At 35.5% G+C, this 20,495-nt stretch overlaps 1 long non-coding RNA gene across 1 annotated transcript in view; it reads left to right on the forward strand.

The window, feature by feature from the left end:
* Nucleotides 1-20,019, forward strand: part of LOC141503065 (uncharacterized) — a 205,242-nt gene extending 185,223 nt beyond the window's left edge. Inside the window, exon 5 of the long non-coding RNA XR_012472755.1 lies at nucleotides 19,912-20,019. This is a non-coding gene — a long non-coding RNA (uncharacterized LOC141503065). The remainder of the gene's footprint in view (nucleotides 1-19,911) is intronic.
* Nucleotides 20,020-20,495: the final 476 nt, after the last annotated feature.

The following is a 20,495-nucleotide window of genomic DNA, read 5'->3' on the forward strand; positions in this document are numbered from 1 at the left end:
AATATGTAATTGCATCTTCACACTCATTCTAAAATGACATGACATTATCAAGTAAGGGAAAATATAGTTGCCCTTCCCTTTGTAACACTATAGTGGATGGACAGAGCATTTGGCCTGGAGTCAGAAAGATGAATTCAAATTCAGTCTTAGATATTTACTAGCTGTGTGACCCTAATCACTTATCAGCCTATCTGACTTCTCTAAATTGTAACATAGGGATAATTGTCTCATCTGCCTCCCCAGAATTGTTTTGAGGATCTGTTAAGATATAGCTAAAGTACCTAGAACAGTGCATACATATAGCAGGAACTTAATAAATACCTATTCCCTCATCTCCCTTGAAGAAAGGTTTAATAATGTTTAATGCAAATAAATGAATAAAACCAACACTTCAAATTGAGTTCAATAACAAAAAAAATTATGTTTAAAAATCACTTCTATTAGCATTATGAGTTAAATTAAATGAAGTTCATTAAAACACTTTGAGTTAAACAATGAAGTTGTTTTATTAATAATCATATAACTGAAATAGAAAAGTGGGGGGAGCATTTGTCCAATTATTAATACTCGTAAATTATGATATGCAGTATTTATCTAGAGGTCCCTTAACCAGCAACTTTAACTGTATAGAACACAACTAAGATCCAAAAGTAAAACTGAAGTGGTCTTAAAACAGTAGGAAATAGACATCACAAAATTCTTGCACTAAAAATCATATTGCTCAAAATCCTAGGACCTTAATTCTTTTTATTTTATACACTATTCTAAGTGATTAGGGTTTTCTTGTTTTGTTTTGTTTTAGTTTCTTAAATTGGTATATATTAAGTATATATATCTGGGCAAGAAAAGATAAAAGGAGCTGCTAGAAGCATGCACCCTGACAGCAATAAGCAGTAAGAGTTGGCAGCTTCTTGATAAAGTAAGAGATAGAACTAAACTACAGAAAACAGACACTGGAATACAAAAAACAAACCAATCTTGGAATTTTCCATGTAGACCAAAACTGACCCATAAGGATCAATAGACCAACCCTGAAGCTACAGTACTGGAATAATTTTATTCATAATGGTGAACCTGAGCAATCAAGAAAAAAATGTTTATTCTAAAGAATTTTAGACCTGGGAGGGTGATTATTCAGTTCAATTTCTATATTTACAAAAGAGGAAACTGAGTCTCAGAAAGGCCAAGTGACTTGTCACACATCTAATTTTGAGAATGCCAAGAGTAAAACCAGGCTTCATCTTTCACATTAGGATATCTCCACCACAACACCCAGTTTAAAAAGGCACAGAAATATAGAAAGATGTATATTATTAATTAAAATTTTAATTGAAATCAAGTTCTGACGTTCAAAGGGCAACTAGATGCTCACTGGATAGTGTGCTTGAACTGGAGTCATGAAGAGCTGAGTTCAAATCCCTCCTCAGGCACTTGTTAGCCCTGTAAACCCTGGAAAATGCATTTAAACTCAGATTATCTTAGTTTCCTCTTCTGTAAAAAGCAGAGTAATAATAATACCTTCCAAGGGTTGTTGTAAGGATTAAATGATATATCTCTTAAGTACTTTGGAAATCTTAAAGTGTGATAGAGATGCAAGCTATTATTCTAAAAGACCTAAGGTATAGATACATGAATTTCTCTAATAGTGCTGAATAACTAAATAATTACTATAATAATATTATGAACTTAAATTAGTCCTATTCTTCCCTGCTTCTGGATACTTTATTCATTTTTCTATGAATTACCTTCAATCTTTTCTTCATACATCTTATTCATCCTTCAAAGTCCAACTTAATATCATAACTTGCATGAAACCTTCCCTAATTATGGTAACTGGAAGAGAACTTCCATAGGAACTGACTTTCTATTAATTCTTATAGCACCTTGTTTATAGAAGAACAAAAATGCACATTTGTTAACTTTTTACTAGGGGTGCTGGCAGTTGAATCTTAATTCAAATCTAGACTCAGGCACTTAATGGATGTATGACCCTAGGTAAGTTACTTAACACTGTTAGTCACTTGATCACTCTAGTGTCTTAGCAAAAAAAAAAAACAAAACCCAAAAAACAAAAAACAAAAAAAAAATGAAATCATAAAGAGTCAGACATGACTGATCAACTAAACAGCAATATAAGCAATATAACTACACATTAACCACTATGCTAGGCACTTTACAAATATTATTTCATTTGATTCTTTTTTATTTGGTCTCTTTGTGACTTTCTCACTCAATGACTACATTCTATTTTATTTTAAATTTGTTTGTATTTATATCCTATATCTCCTACTGGATTGTAATGTCCTTGAGGGCAGGGCTCATGTCTTATTTGTGTCTGAAATTCTGCTAGTACCTAACCAAGTATACTTAATAAATCTAATTGAATGAATGAATGAGTAGAGACATTGTGGTATTGTGCTAAGAGAATTGGTCTTTAAGTCAGGAAACCTGAATTCAAATTCCATTTGACATTTACTAACACTAATCACTGAGATTTCTAATTATTCTTCCAAATATAGCTTGTATGAGTATAGAACTATTTTTTTCAAATATTTTCACATCTATTATCTAATTTTGCATCACAAATCAAATTTCCACTTAGGTCCTATATCTGGTTGGGGTGAGTTCTTCATGTGGCCCAGAATAATGGCATAGAAATTCCTCAATATATATCTATCTGAGCTTCAGTGGCCCTTTCTTTTTAGCTACCTGCAAAGTTGAAAGTTACTTGGAGAATATATACATGCTTACCAAAGAAATTGATGGAGATATACAGTAAAGTCCTTTGCTAGTATTATCTTTCTTTTATTAACAATGATTTCTTTTGTCTATTGGAACCTAGGTGAAGATGCATTGTTGGAAGCAAGGGGTTATGAAAAAGCACTTATAAGACATACATGAAAAATGCAAACCAATGAGTAACTAGGTTGACTGGAGTTGGATACTGAGAGTAAAAGACCAAGCCTAACAGGAGAGATAAATGAAGGAAATCAGAATGGAGAAATCATATTTAAAGCCAAAGAAAAGCCTGAGAGAAGGGCACAAAGTTAGGTCTCTAGAGAGACAAGTAATCAAGGGATAGGCAATGTGTTCAAGTATAGCCTCTTTTGGATAGGACACCATAATAGGTCATATCCCACTGCTCAATTTAAAGGAACCACAGTAAGGAAAAATGAAGACCTGACCAGACTTTTTCAAAATTTAAAAATTACTTTTCTAGGGCTGTATGGAACCTCTTTTAGTTTACCTATGACAACATACTACCATAAAAATCTCAGATGACATTTTACCAATAATCTGCTTGATCCATTGTTCAACATTTCTGCTACATTTCAGTCACCAAATATAATAAAGATGGATTCTTTCAGTTGCTATTATATACTTTCACAATTGTTTCAAAAGATCTTGCTTGACTCAAAGGTCCAGTTAGTAACATACTGAGGAATTTCTCACTTTTGTGGTATATTACTTGAACTCTGATAATTGGAAAATTTTGTTTCTGAGACCAAGTCCCTACCTTACAAGTGCACAGGTGTATATCAAGATAAAAATTCTGAGAGATAAAATACTGAGAGTGATCAATTTATTAATTAAGTTAGCAGTAACCAATAAACTAAATCAATGGCCTCTCCAGTGAACAAAGACTCCTATGTGAATGCTGAAAGGATTATTTTATATAATTAGTAAGTTGATAGAGCAAAATCCCAGGTGATATATTTGTGTGTGTCTGTGTGTGTGTGTGTGTGTGTGTGTATCTTCTTCTGATTGGCTGTTTATGACATAGTCAGAATTGAGATTAAAACATTTGATCTTCTGAAACTCCCTAAACACAGTTAAGATGTATAATTCTAGTTATAAGACAAAGGTTCTCGGGTGATGAGAACTACTATAGTAGTTTAAATACCTGACCTTTTAAGTTAATCAAGTTTTTCCTGGAAAGTAAATTTGGGTTACAAAGGTGAAGGTAATTACAAGACTGCTATAAATATTTCATACATATAAGTCCTTTTCCTTTTAGGGGGGATGCAGACCTGGTAGCAGTATTTAAATTTAGCTTGGCCTTTAGGTCCCAGATGTGGGTGGTGAGTGAACTTTATAAAGAGAGGGAGTCTTTAAAAAGGAATATTAAATCTAACTATCATTTTTTTAAAATTTATCTTGGGGAGGCTAGGTGGTGCAGTGGATAGAGCACCAGTCCTGGAGTCAGGAATACTTGAATTCAAATCTATCCTCAGATACTTAATAATTACCTAGCTGTGTGGCCTTGGGCAAGCCACTTAACCCCATTTGCCTTGCAAATACCTAAAAAAATCTTTTTATTTAGCATTTCCCCCCAATTATATATAAAAAAATTTTAATATTTGTTTTTAAATTTTTGAGTTCTGAATTCTCTCCCACCATCCCTACCCCCATTCGCACTGAACAATTCATTATAGGTTATACATGTGTAGTCAAGCAAAACATCTCCATAATAATCATGTTGTTAAAAAGCATAGAGACAAAAAACCCTCAAGAAAAATGGAAAAGAAAAAAATATGCTTCACACTGCATTCAGATATCATCAGTTCTTTCTCTAGGGATAGCTAGCATATTTCATTGTAAATCCTTCAGAATTGTCTTGGATCATTGTATTGCTAACAATAGCTAAGTCATTCATAACTGATCTCATCCTGCAATATTGCAGTTACTTTATTCATAGTACATTGCACTTTGCATCAGCCCATGTAAGTCTTTCCAGATTTTTCTGAGAGCATCCTGTTCACTATTTCCCTTGGCAAAATTAGTATTTCAACACAATCATATATGATAATTTGTTCAGTATTTCCCAATTGATGGACATCCCCCTCAATTTCTAATTTCTTGCCACCAGGAAAGAGCTGCTGCAAATATTTTTGTACATATGGGTCTTTTTCCTTTTTGTATTTTTTTTGGGGGGGGATACAGACCTAATAGCAACATTTAAATTTATCGTTATCTTAAAACTTAAAAAACACTTAGAATTAGAATCAATTTTCAATTTTGTGGTTACAAAGCTCAAGACATGACATTTTATTTGCAACAGAAAAGTTTCTTTCAAGTACATAGAAAGTAATTATCTGTTTCTGTTTTGTGTCTTTCCTTTTCAAAGAGGACCAGTGACATCACAGGGGTAGTGCCTTGACTTGTATATGAATTGGATTTCAGAGAGACAGAATTGCAGTCATAAACCTCATTCTCTCTTCCAAGGTCATCAAAATCTGGTGATAGGATAAAAACCAAGATGCCTGGTAACCTGATCCAGGATGCAGTGGATGACTAGTGTCTTTGATGTCTGATCAAGCTCTAAGCTCTCCCCAGTGCCTTCTTCAACTACCTTCAAATTGTTCTCATCTGCCCATTCCATAGGGTCATGTCTTCACATGCTTGGGGTAGATATCCTCCTGTCTCACTGAGGCCCATTTGGTTACCCACAAACTGGGTTTAGCCTATCTGCAGAGAAGGTTTTACTGGGGTATAAATCACCAAAGATTCTTGGAGTCACAGGTGAGAACTGAGTTTCAGAAAGACAATGAAGCTGAATGAGCAGTGCTGAAAAAGGCTTGGCTAGCCCCCCACCAGAGATGCTTGTTCTCCTTGAACAACTCATAAAATCTACCAGGTGGTAAGCAGAGCCCTGCCCTGGCTTGGGAACTCACAGAGAATTGGTCTGGATAGGACTTCTGCAAGGTCCCGTGGTCAGATGTTTCTTCTCCCCATCTGTTTTCTCCACAACGCAGTTTGTTAGCTTCTCACAGCTTTTATCTCCTGCACTTGTCACCAAGCAACAGTACCTGTCATTGCTTTTAATGTCTATTATTGTCCTCCATAACTTGACTTTCTGCCATTCTCAGCTCTCAGCAATTGATTACCTTATCATAAGCCATATTCAATGTATTCCCAGGAGTCTTCCATTCCTCCAGGATTCATTATATTTTCCATAGACACAACTTTCTAATATTTAATTCCCATTTGTCATCATGTAGGTGTACTTACATTTTAGTAAGACACCTCTAGCTTAAAATGCCCACAATATTCCTTTAAAATATCATTTTAATGTAATCTTTTATTTTATATAATTTTCACTTTGGAATATGAACACTTCTCCCCCCTGCCCCCACAAATACAGCAATCTCTACATACCAAAATCACCACCCACTTCTGCAAAAAAAAGCAGGAAGGTTCATTTTCTCAACTTTTCTGAGGTCAAGCTTATTATGAATGCTTTGCTAGTATTTTTGTAATTGTTATATGAATCATCTGCCTACTTCTTTTTTTTAGGTTTTTGCAAGGCAAATGGGGTTAAGTGGCTTGCCCAAGGCCACACAAGCTAGGTAATAATTATTAAGTGTCTGAGGCCAGACTCAGGTACTCCTGACTCCAGGGCCGATGCTCTATCCACTGTGCACCTAGCCGCACTATCTGCCTACTTCTGCATTATTTCATAGACAAATTCCCAATGCTTCTCTGGACTTTTGATATTTATCAATTCTCAAGAAGTTATTATATCCTTTTACATCATAGTTTGTCAAGTCATTTCCCAATTCATGTGAATATACTTTGTTTCTGGTTCTTTTCTACTGCAATAAGAATATTACTATGAATGTTTTGGTGTAGGTGAAACTAAATATGATCTTAGACTATATGACTAGCATAGAATTTCTGTTCCAAAGGAAATGAACACTAATCATTTTTCTTGTTTTGTATACAATCATCATAGTTTTATATATTTAGGACTAGATAGGTCCTTGATGAGGCCTAGATCATCAAGTCTAACTCCTTATTTTATAGATGAGGAAACTGGCTAGGTGACTTGTCTAGGGTTATACACCTAGAATTTAAAGGCAGGATTCAAGCTAAGATCTTGTCTCTTAAGTCAAGAATTCTATATCATGCCACTTTTCAAAAATATTTTCCTCAATGTGTGGAACAGTTCATAATTTTAACAACAATGTATTGGAATAAATGTCCTCTAGCCTTGAACATTCCCACTTTTGTCATCTTTCATTGTTTTTTCTCGTTTATTTAAAGATTGAAGCTTTCAATTGGATACTAGTTTGCAATTTTGCCTTTGAAAATTGTTTGCTCTGATCCTTTGACCCCTTATCCATTTGGGGAATGACTCTTGTTTGCTTATGGATCTTCCTCTTCACCATAGCTAGGAAATGTATCTTATCTCAATCTCTTCTTTTTTTTTTTTAAATGATGTAACATTTTGCAACTAGGCTATTCTTAGACCTTATATTGAACACTATTCCCCATAGCACCAAAGTTCATATATAAGAGATATTTCAGGGACTGATAGAAGCTCTTTTTCTTTGTACTTTACTAATTCTATGTACCAATTCCATATAGGCTTGTGCTGACTTTTTTACCATTTGAATTCCCTCATTCCTCATCCCTAGTTAAGAGTTTCTCATGAACATTTCATCATTCCCTACTAGATATACCTGGTCACTCGTCTTTCATTGTTCCTCCATCCATCATATTTTCTCTGGGTAACTGATTGAAATTTTTTGAATTCCTGTGGCTAAAATTCTCCAAAGAAGAGAGAAAAGAGGATAGAGCCAACTACTCTTGCCAGAAGTCATCTAACATGATTTTCTCTACCTGATTTGCCTCCTAAAATGCTTTGTACCAGAGATTGTTTGGGGGAGGAATGGAAAGGCATATGTGGATGGTATTCAGAGAAAATGCCAGACTCAAAATAGGCATAAGTTTTTCAAGGTGAAGAGATGATATGAAAAATATGTGAGACAAACTAAATCACACCAGTTTCCCTTCCACTGGGCTCCATTTTTCTATGAATATTGGGATTTTAATTACAAATCTATGCTCAGAATGAGTATGCAAATATCTCCTAAATGACAGCAGTAAGAATGGGAAAGAAAGTTTTGATTCCATGTATTAATAGGCCCTAAAAAAAGTAAGAGAGGATTGGAGTACAGATTCAAATTATCATACCTTTTGTGAATGCATGTTGAGTTGAGGGAGAGCACACTGTTGAACTTGGAATATGTGTATTTTGAACTTGTTGTTTAATCACACTTTTATTAAATCTGATTAAATTGGCATTTAACCTCCATGACTTGGAGTGCCATTAGTAAAATATCAGTGAGTTTTGGGTAAAAAAAAGAGTGGAACCCAATAGATAAAAGCTAAGACAGAATTTGAGTAAGGCTGAATTTTGATTATATTGTGGGACTAATACACTTGCTAATTCTGAGACCCAAATTTTTATAACACTTAGAGAAAAAATGGATAGAGTATTAGACTTGACCTCAGACACTTACCATATAACCCTAGACTTCAGTTTCCGTATTTATAAGATGGTGATAATAGTACTCCTTATCTATCAGGGTGGTTGTAAATACAAAAGATGACAATTATATTATAATTTATAATACAATATGGTGTGATATGATATGATATATGATATAATTTTGTTGTTGATACTGTTTAGTTGTATTTTTTAGTTGTATCTGACTATGACTCCTTTTGGGGTTTTCTTGATAGAAATATTTTAGTGGTTTGCCATTTCCTTCTCCAATATATTTTACAGATGAGGAAACCAAGCAAATGGGGTTGTGACTTGCCCAAGGTCACACTGATAATACATCAATTTGTACTCATGTCTTTGATTCCACATCTAGTGCTTTGTCTACTGTTTTCACTTAACTACCATATGATATGATATGACATATGATATAACATAACTTAATCATGTTGCAAACTTTGAGGTGATATATAAATGAAGCTTTCATTATTATTAGTGTTCTAAGACTTATGAAGTGTGTCTTCTCATATCAACTCTAAGAAGTAACTATCTCTATTTGTAATACATATATTTTAATCCTAATACCTTCATCAAAAAAATGGAGGGTCTAAAAGATCAAATGACTGTTTCAAGAGGATACAGATAGTAAGTAGTAGAGCTTGGGTCAGGAAAAATATTTTCAGACTACATTTTGTTTACTTTCCACTTCAATGTTCTGTCTCCCTACAGTTTCAGACAGAAGTTACCACCAACTTGTTCTATTTATTTTTTTTGAAACCCAACAGCTCCAGACAATCAGCTGTAGAAACAGTTATATAGTCCTTCTTGTGCTACTGCAGCTGCTACTTTATTGCTCCCTGAAATGGCATCTGTTTGAGCTAAGTAGAATTAGTGCCATTTTTATGCCATCCAGGGACCAAAGAGCAGATGACAAAATGTAAACAGGGAAGCCAAAAGCTCCCAATGAACTGAGATTGATGGAGGCACCATTAGATGTTCAGAGTCAGAATTTGGGACTGGTTCACTGGTAATATTCCCAAAGACAAAGCCTATTGCATGTTCAGTGCTTCTGCACATGGATGGCATATCACCCAGCCTGATAAAAAGATAATGATGCCTTGTAGCTCTGGAAATTGGCTGGAAATTAATTTCATTGAAGAACATGGGCTGCTCTAGGGTACCCTTTCCTCAATGCTTATACTAAGGTACCTATACTGATTACATAAGACAGCCTCTACCTTTAGTGTCCTGTCTCTTATGCAGTTGATTCCCTGGTATTTGAATCTAAAATTTAGGGGAAATCTATAGAATTTTTGCAGCAACTAGAGGGGAATAATCTACCCCATAAGCATTCATTAAATGACTGAGAAGTTGCTGTAAACCCATGAGGCAGGGACAGTGTGGATCGATGGCAGACAGAAGACTAGACTGGAGGCAAAAGGAGTTTATTTACTGGATACTAACAATTCAAGGTCTTTTTGACTTCCAGAGTTCTCATATTACAGGAATATGAGTGGCACTCTACCCCTAAGGGAGGAAGTCAAATCTTTCTCCCTTTCTACTCACTCCTTTGTCTCTGCCTATAAACATGTTCAGGTCTTACCAATTTCCAAATAGTCTTCCCTCAATCTTTCTCCACAACTAGTTACTTCCCCATTTTTGTTTGGTTTTCCTCCTTTTCATGATCAAACTTCTTTTTAAACATTAGTTATACTTATTACCTCCATTTCCTCACAATCCATTGTCTCCTCTATCCCTTATAGCCTGGTTTCCATCCTTCCCATTCTACTGGATGTGTTTTCTCATGTCTCAGTCCCTTAATCCTTTACATAGTATGTAATGCTGTTGTCTTCTCTCTCTCTTGACTTTTGAGGTACCATATATGCAGGTTTTCTTAACCTTCTATAAATATTTCTCCTCTATTTTCACTAGTTTTGATTCTTTTTCCAAATCCCTTTATCTGTTTATCCTTTCAGTCTTTTTCTCTTTATACTGTCTCTCTTGGTAAGGTAATTCTTTTCACATGACTTGAACTACTATCTTTAGAGAAATGACTCTCTAATCAAAATGTCCAACTGGAATTCTGCTTCCAAACTTCAGTCCTTCAAGGATATTTCTACTTCAAGGTCCCTTTGCCATCCCAAACTCAATGGGCTCCAAACCAATACTCTATCACAGTCCCCCAAACATTTTCCTCTGGCTTCACTATTTCTATTTTGCCAAGGATAAAGTTTGATTCAAATTCAAATCAATCTTAGTTCAAACATATATATATATATATATATATATATATATATATATATATATATATGTCTATGGGTATATATATATATGCATGTACATGTAGGTAGATGTATATATCAATTAAGTGGCATCAAACTTAGAGGAGAGGACATAGAATCAGGAAAACCTTAGTTCAACTCTGCCTCAGACACTTAACAGTTGCATAACCCTGGGCAAGTCACTTAGCCTCTGTCTGTCTCAGTCTCTTTATCTGTAAAATAAAATGAAAGCACATATCCTCTGTATGAATTAAATGAGATGACATATTTAAAGTACCTTGAAAACATAAAAGCGTTATTAATTCTAATCACTTAGCATATATGTGTGGTGTGCATCCAGAAAATTGAAGTTCCATCCCCACATTTGTTCAGCTTTTCCATTACAGGAAACAGGATTTATCCCAAATCATCCATCTTCAAATCCAGGGTTATTTCTACAACACTGTAACTACTTAAGATATATCCTTCACACAACCATCAAATAGATCTTCCTTCTGTAAAGGGCTACAGAATTTAGAGCTTAGAGATCATCTAGTCCAGGTCCTTAAATTTATGTGAGGGGGTTGAAACCAGAAATATTGACTGACTAAAGCCACAAGTCATAACTGAGGTATAATAAGAGATTAGATTTTCTGTTTCAAACTCAGGATTTTTCCATGAATATCATCATATTATTCCTCTCCTCAAAATGTTTCATTTGCTACCTATTTCATAAATTTCAAAATTATCTGCTTAGTATTCAAATTCTTCACAATCTTTCCTTCTCCTCTTCATGTATCCTCTTCATGGATTCTCCTTTTTTTTTATTACTGTGGTTATCAGAAGCTAAGGGAGACCAAAAAAATGCAGGCAGTTGTTGGAAGCAACTAATCCCCTAAAGAGATTAGCAGCAGCAACAGGAGATTGAGCCACTATCAGGGCATAGACAATAAGGAAGAATGAGCTGGTCTGCCAAAGAGAGGCTGTGTCTCAACTGAGGAGAGGGTGACCTTTTAAAGAGGCAGAAAGCTGAGATAATTAGTGATACTTGGATGGGAGGGGTTGGTTCTTGTCCTTCTTTATCAAAGAAGACTAAAATGACATCACTATGTTTGAGACAAATTGCAATGTTTTCAACTATGGTTGATAAGACCAATATGAGCACAGAGTGTTCTACCACAGGTTGGGCACAAATAATTCAGGCGAATACCTGGGGTGTTTACTCGAAACTTATGTATTTCTTGTTTCCTTTGAGGTGCTTCAATTCTGCCTTGCTTATAGAGAGCAGCACCTTCTCTGATGAGGGCATGCCATGCTGGGAAGTCCCATGCCAGTGCCTCCCTGCTATGCAATCAATTTTAAAGTTCTTAAGAGAGACCTTCAGAGTATTCAAGTATCACTTCTTCTCACCCCCTTATGAGCACTTGCCCTGTCTGAGTTCTCCACAAAATAGTCTTTTTGACAGGGTACATGCAGCATTTGAACTATGTGGCCAGTACAATGACGTTGTCCTCTCTGTTAACATTTGAATGCTTGGCAGATGAGAAGGGTAGCTCAAAGAGCAAAGATGAGGTGATTAAGAGATGTGGATGAGGGGTAATAGTTCAAAGACTCTACTCCAGTCCTTATCTTTTCTTAATTTATTCCTTTTTTATTTCTCTTGGGATTTTTTAAACTCCTTTTTTTCATGTAGTCTTTTCCATTACAGTGTAAGTTCCTCGAGGTCAGGGACTGTAGTTTCCTTTTGCTTGTATTTATTTGTAGCTTCAGAGCTTAACACAATACTTGTCACATGGCACTTGTACTCATAAAGGAGTTTTGGGGACTTGCCAGTTATGCAGTAAAAAACCATAAGTGAACAGCAGAACCTTGAAACAAAGGATTTAAGACACAGAACAACAATCTCATAATGACTTCGCCTCACCTTTTGTTTTAACCCTGTCTCTAGCTATTCTGTAGACTTGAAATTCATTTGTATGGCAAGACCCAGACCAGGGGAATGGGAGCAGGGAGGGTGAATGCTGAGGAAAACAATTGTACTATTCTATCTCTATCCAAAAAAAAAGGCTTGGTACAATTATGGGTACCTGGCTACCCAAAGAGAAAGTGGTCTTCAAAAGGCAGAGTAGATGCCCATGGTTCTAAGGAACTAGATGAATGGCTTTGTTCCAATAGAATTTTGACCCTGGGCAATGAGGCTTTGGAGATGACATTCCATTCTCTATTATGGAAAGAAAGATGTAACAGAGATAAAAAACATTTAATCAATTGCCAGGAAATTATTGCATTAAGGCTTAGCTGGGGGAGCCGTGCATGACTACACCATTAAGGAAAGGAATTTGAAACTATGTCCCCGTAATTACTGTGACCACCCTTTGAAACAAAAATACATCTACAAGATGCACCCCAAAGAAATCAAAAAAAGAGGACAAAAATCCATGTATATTTTTTACAGTGTCAAAGAACTAAGAGTTCCCATCTATTGGAAAATGCTAAAAAATATTATAATATATGAATGAAATGAAATGGCACTGTGCAATAAGAATTGAAGTTATCATTTATAAAAGGACTATTCCAAGCAATTGAGATACAAAAGAAGATAAAAAAAAATAAAACCCCCAAAGCTCTCATGAAGCTCATGGCTTAACTAGAGAAACAAATAACTTTGTACAAACAAAATCTAGACTTGATAAATTGAAGATAATCTTAGAGGAAAGGTACTAAGATTAAGGAGGATTGTGAAAGACTTCTTTTAGAAAATAGGACTTTAGGGGCAGCCAGGTGACACAACAGATAGAGTATTGATCCTGGAGACAGGAGGACCTGAGTTCAAATCCAGATTCAGATATTTAATAATTACCTAATTGTGTGACCTTGGGTAGGTCACTTCACCCCTACTACCTTGCAAAAATAAATAAATAAATAAATGAATGAGTGAGCAAGTGAGCGAGTGAATGAATAAATAAATATAAATTAATTAATAAACAAATAAATACATAATAAAAAGAAAATAGGACTTCAGATGAATCTTAAAGTATTTTGGGGATGTCAAGCAGCTAAGATGGAGAGGGAATTTCAAAGGAACCTGGGAACACTTATATGAAATGATGCAGAGTAAGGTAAGTAAAACAAAAGAAGACAATTTATACAACATTAACAACATAGTAAAGAAAAACAACTTTGAAAATACACTGCAATGACCAACTCTGATTCCAGAGGAATAATGATGAAACAGGCTAACTAGCCCCTGAAAGAAAGATGATAGACTAGAGTGCATATTGAGCATTTTTTTGGACATGGTAAATATAAGAATTAGCTTTGCATGACTATGCATATTTATTACAATTACTTTGTTTTTCTATTTTTCTTTTCCTGGGTAGTGGGGGTGGGAGAAGGCAAGATGGAGAGAGAATGGATATTCACTCATTATAAAAATAATAATAATCAAAAATTGAGAGAAAGAAAGAGAGCTGGGGGTGGCTAGGTGGCACAGTGGATAGAGCGCCAGCCCTGGAGTCAGGACTACCTGAGTTCAAATTTGACCTCAGACACTTTATAATTAAGTGGGCAAGCCACTTAACCCCATTTGCCTTGCAAAAACCTAAGAGAGAGAGAGAGAGAGAGAGAGAGAGAGAGAGAGAGAGAGAGAAAGAGAGAGAGAGAGAGAGAGACTCAAGGAATAGTCTTTGGAGCCAGGAAAATGTGTTCAAGATTATTGGTAATGAGACCTTAAGTAAATCTCTTAGCTTCTCAGTGCTTCAGGAAATTCTTCAAGACTACAGATTGTAGGAGGGTTGCTAATTTTTGTAGTTCAAGGGAATTTTTTTGCTGAGAGTTCCTTACATTAGTAAAATCAAAGGCCCAGATCCATCCTACTTACTATACCCTCCAAAGAAGGGTAATGGAAAATTTAAGTGTTTCATTTGATTAAATTTTATTCCATACTTAAATTATATATTTGTTATTTTAATCTGTATCCACTAGGCATGATGTTTACAGTCAGATATATGTGATTCCTTTTTAGTAAATTTGGATTGGTTTCATGGGAGCATTGAATGTTAACTCTTATAAGATGACATCAAGATGACATGAGAACTCTTTTTCAAAATTTTGAAAGGTCAGAATTTCATTATTGTGGGTACTGTTTCTCCCAATGCAAATTGTAACCTTTTCATGCTATGTTAAGTTGATCACCTTCTAAATGGGACCAAAGCTATTGCCAGATGGTCAACTTAGTGATGATGAGTTGATTTACACTTAGCTAGTTAATCTTCAGATGATACAAGCTGAGTTTTTTCTTTGGGTCCACACTCAGAACCTTTCCAGCTTAGCAAGACCTATAATGCTTTGTGCACCACTGACCAAGCTTTCAATAACTCCAGAACACCTCTTTCCCATAAGGAAGTATTGGAGGGTCTTTAGTAGAGATCCAATGGTTTAGAAGGTCAAATTTTGAAACGGAAGGAGCATTCATAGCAATTGGTCCCTGTTATTTTAATTAGCTGGACTATTACAATATAACTGGACACAAATAATTGAAAGATGTCTGCTTTTTCAAGCATTGGAACAAGTTACAATTTTGTAAAAAGCTTCCATGGTTACTTCTTTAACCAAATATCTCAAGGCTTCTCTAGGAAAACTTTGTTTTTTTCTAAAGGCAAATTGGGAACTCTAATTGGTAAAGTAAGCAGTCAGGGTAAATTTATCTTTTTTCCCCCTTGGTACAAGAATGTTTGCAATGTCTATAATTTCATCAACAGAGGAAAAAATAGAACTATTGTCAGTTCACAGGGATTATTGGGAAGAGCTGAGATTGTTGAATAGGTTTTATATGTTTTAGATACTATGGTTTTCATTTGGTAAAGGAGGTCAGTGTAAAATTTTGCCCCTGTATGAATTTCCAAAGAAAGCTAAAAACATTTGAATATTAAGTAAGCAAGGCAACAACAGTGATGATAATGGTAATGATGAACCTGCTACAAACTGGTATATGGAGTGTGTGATTACTGTGTTGTGTCTATGAAATTCTTATGTGACTCTTGGGTCTGTCAAGATGTAGCTAGAAGGAAAGCTAGAATACATATAGTTTTAGCCTTCCCTTCTCCTTACATTTCTCCAAAGGAGAATCTGATTCCTGACTGAACAGGAAGCAAGATGTTGAAGGTAATACTCAGAAGTTAGTCACTCTATTCTCTTCAGAGAGAAAGGGTACCAGATTAGAATTAAATATATATATATACATATATATATATATATATATATGTATATATATGTATATATATATATAAACTCTTTTAAATATTATTAGAGGAAAATTCAAGTTCAAGTTTTATTCCTGATTACTACTCCTTAATAAGAAAGGAGAATCCATATATATCTCCAGGGCTTTACTCCCTTCCCATCAAATGCTAATTCTATAATGAAAACACATAGCAAATAGAGAATAAACCCACTTATTCATGTCAATAGCAACACAAAAGCAACAAAATTATCAGAGAAGATATTAATAGGAGAATATATATCAGAGAATATAGAGTGAAAGAGGTCTAACTTAGATATTGCAACTCAGCCAAGGGTAAATATCCCCAAAGTCTGTAGTATGGTAGATTAGAAATAGCAACGTGACAGAGATTGCTAGCTACTTTTTATGTAGACATTTCTCCCAATATCTTTCTTCATCTAGGAACTAGAAGATAGTCTTAAAAGGCATATCACTCTCAAAACTGCAAACCAGAAGAGCAAGATCTCTGTTTTTTCCTTTTCTTATTCTGGCACCACTAAAAAGAAAGTCCTAGGGGCAGCTAGGTGGCGCAATGGATAAAGCACCAGTCCTGGAGTCAAGAGTACCTGGGTTCAAATCCGGTCTCAGACACTTAATAATTACCTAGCTGTGTAGCCTTGGGCAAGCCACTTAACCCTGTTTGCCTTGCAAAAAAACCTAAAAAAAAAAAAGGTAAGAAAAAAAAGAAAGTCCCATACCAAAGACTTTGAGACTTATGTTAAAGTAGGAGAGATAATCTATAGAGTTGATCATTCACTATTTCATATTAAAGCAGTGAACTAAGTCCCAAAATAGAATGGAAAATGGAAGAAAAATGGATTGTTCTTTTTTTAAGTGATTTTAATGGTCCCCAAACTTCTTACTAAAACAAAAGACCATCTTGGTTAATAGCAATCTTATGGTGCTGCTGCATGTCTGAGAGATGCAAAATACTATATTTGCCAAAGAATAAAAAGCCATACTTCATGAAAAAGATAGTGCAATGGAATATGATGGGTGTGAAAAAGCAACAACATGCTATCAATGTAAAAAGGAGGCAGAAGATCATGTAGAAAGAATGAGAGATTAATTATGAATATGTTGTATTTTCCATGGGTGCTTATATATAATCTTTCTGTCAAGAGATTTAGAAGAAAGAATCTTAATGTTTCAAAAACCTCTTTTGGAGAAAATGGACAAAATTCATGCAGGGTGAAAAAGTGTGGATAGTTCTTAAACATAAAGGAGGACACAAGTGGGAGTCACAAAGAATGCTCAGACATTAACTGATTGTGATCAGGATTGTTGAATGAAATACCTGAAGGAGTATAGTTTCAGGTTAAGCAGAGGAAGGAATTTACAGACTCAGTGACCCATTGTTATGGGGGACAGAGAAGTTTATTTATACTTGAGCAAAGGAAGAGGGAGCCATTGAGGAGGACTGGTTTAGGGAATCATGTCAGAAATAGTCAAGGACGGGGGTGGCTAGGTGGCGCAGTAGATAGAGCACAGGCCCTGGAGTCAGTAGTACCTGAGTTCAAATGTGGCCTCAGACACTTAATAATTACCTGTGTGGCCTTGGGCAAGCCACTTAACCCCATTGCCTTGAAAAACTTTTAAAAAAGAGAGAGAGAGAAATAGTCAAGGGCAGTTTGTTTATTTTTTGAATAACATTATTCTTTTCTCAATATTATTTGTATGCCTCAGAGGGTCAGAGGGTTCTGGTCCTTGTCTGGGGCATGACAACTTTAACATAATTTACAGGACACAGGACACATGATATGGGGAAACACTGATCAAACACAGTGTATGTGAGATAGTCTCTGTATGCTTAAGGAGAGGCACAAATTAACAAGTTTTCCTAACAATGTTAGAAAAAAACATAACATTTCCTTAGTTATACAAGATGAGGGAGAAAGTCAAGATGGAAAAGTCTAAGTCAACTATATGCTAACATAACACGTTTTACAGCAACATACCTATGTCAGTGAAATAATAGATGCATTGTATTACAAGAAAAGGACTTGGAGTTACACAGTTAATCAACTAGCATTTGTTAAGGTCTAGTATATGTTAAGCATCAAGCACTTTGCTAAAGACTGAATTAGAAGGTGGAGATAGGTCATAATCTGCATTGGGGTTTTTTTTTGGGGGGGGGGTTAGGTTTTTACAAGGCAATGAGGTTAAGTGGCTTGCCCAAGGCCACACAGCTAGGTAATTGTTAAGTGTCTGAGGCCGGATTTGAACCCAGGTACTTCTGACTCCAGGGCCGGTGCTTTATCCACTGCGCCACCTAGCTGCCCCATGATCTGCATTGTTGAGAGAGTTCTCTATGATAATGTAATATCAATGATATTACAGAGTCATCAAAATGTACTGATAAGTCCAAAAGTTTCTGCAAGTAATACTTTTTGCAATCTGAAAATGTAATTCAAAAGTACAACCCAAAAATCATAAAATTATAGAGATGGGAGATAAAACTCAGACATCATCTGGTCCAACCTGAAGCATGTTTCCCTCTAAAACAAATTATAACCCAACTTCATTTTAAAACTTTTGGTGCAGGGCAGCTAGGTAGCGCAGTGGATAGAGCACCGGCCCTGGAGTCAGGAGTACCTGAGTTCAAATGCAGCCTCAGACACTTAACAATTACCTAGCTGTATGGGTTTGGGCAAGCCACTTAACCCCACTGACTTGCAAAAAATAAAAAAAAAATTTTTTTAAATAAAACTTTTGGTGCACTGAAGTGGAAACTCAACAAAAGAGTTTATTCCATTTTGGGACTATTCTTAATTATTAGAAAATTGTTTCATATATTTAACTGAAATCTACGTTCCTGTAAATTTAAACTCATTGGATTGAGCTTTGCTCTCTGAGGCCAGGCAGAAAAACAAAAGTGTAATCCTTCATTCATATGACAATCATCCAAGTCTTTGGAAATGAATATCATAATTCTCCAAGTCATCTTATGTTCCAAATGAAATAATACTATTCAGTATAATGATATCAAATGGAAGTCTCTATCCTTCCAAAGTTGTAAATTCCTTCCACTAGAGTAGTAAGTTTTCAGCATCCTTCCTAAAATGGGAAGCCCTGAAATGAATATCAGTGTAAAAAGGAGGCAGATGATCATGTAGAAAGAATGAGAGATGAATTATGAATATGTTGTATTTTCCATGGGTGTTTATATACAATCATTCTGTCAAGAGATGTAGGAAAAAAGAATCTGAATGTTTCAAAGAACTCTTTTGGAGAAAATGGACAAAATTCACACAGGGTGAGAAAGTGTGGGTAGGTCTTAAGCATAAAGGAGGATACAAGTGGGAGTCACAAAGAATGCTCAGACATTAACTATAAATTTTAACTCATTGGATCTAACTTTGTTCTCTGAGGCCAAACAGAAAAAAAAAAAGTTTAATCCTTCATTCACATGGCAAAAATCCAAGTATTTGGAAATGAATACCTCCAGGAGAGGTATCAAATTTGTAATAGTATATCTAACAACAAAATTGATAACAATAGAACAATAGAGCATAGTTAATTTTATTATGTTTTCTAAATCAATATGTGCCCATTTATATTTGGGCTTGGTAGCACTGGAATACAGTAACACTAGGACCTACTCTTATTTTTAGACTCTATGCCTGAAGCCAGAATGTCCTACACTGAAAACATTAGAGCATCGGAATAAGGCAAGCTCTAATGGACTTCTTGGTGGAGCAACAGGTGCTCCTTCAGTGAAGGCCAAGATTGTGAATTCCCTGACTTCACTCATCACCCTTTCTTCAACCAGACCATTTCTGTATTCATGAGCAGAGCTCTATAGATTATCTCTGCACAAAATACCTATGACTTACTGAAGGTATTCAAGGTTTTACCTTGGAAACTCCTTGTGCAATCCTGTCATTTGATTGAGACAGGGGGTGGGTCTTTATTTGTTATTCTCTGCTGGAGGGCAGCAACAATACTACAGGAAGGTCACTAAGATTTCTCATTATATGCATGATTCAGAAAGCACACTTGGGTACCTGTGTAGGCAATACTGAAGTCAAAAAAGTTCGGTCTTTATCAAGCACATCTTGTCTTTCATCCTGCAGGTGCAGTCCACTCCTAACCTCCAGATCCTCTGACTTCCAGGTCTGCAGTTTCACTTTCCCAACCTACATGGAAAAATCCTTTCAATTCTTGCTACAAAGACCCATAATCGCGTGTGTTTTCATCTTCTCTTTCACAAAAGGTAGGCAAAATGAGATGGGCAAGATTGTGCTCTTATTTTTATATTTCAAGAATCTTTGATTTCAAAGGCAGACTAACTCCCTTCTTTGATGGAGATTGCAATCCCTCTGTGCCTTAGTAGATGGTATTATGAATGCTGTTTTGGACAAAACTTAATCCCAGATCACAGCATATTAGAGTTGGAAGGAATTATGACAATTCATCATTCCAATCCCCTGGCTTTACAGATGAGGAAAATGAGATGAGTTCAAAACCATACCTGTAGCTAGTGCTAGGTAGTTAGATGGAGTGCTAAACCTGGAATCAAGAAGATCTGAGTTCAGATCTAACTTCAGACACTACTAGCTGTGTGACCCTGAGAAGGTCACTTCATTTCTGTTTACCTCAGTTTCTTCATCTGTTAAATGGGGATAATAAGATTATTCCCTCCTAGGATTGTTATAAG

This window comes from Macrotis lagotis, chromosome X (genome assembly GCF_037893015.1).
Source record: "Macrotis lagotis isolate mMagLag1 chromosome X, bilby.v1.9.chrom.fasta, whole genome shotgun sequence".
Taxonomy (NCBI): Eukaryota; Metazoa; Chordata; class Mammalia; order Peramelemorphia; family Peramelidae; genus Macrotis; species Macrotis lagotis.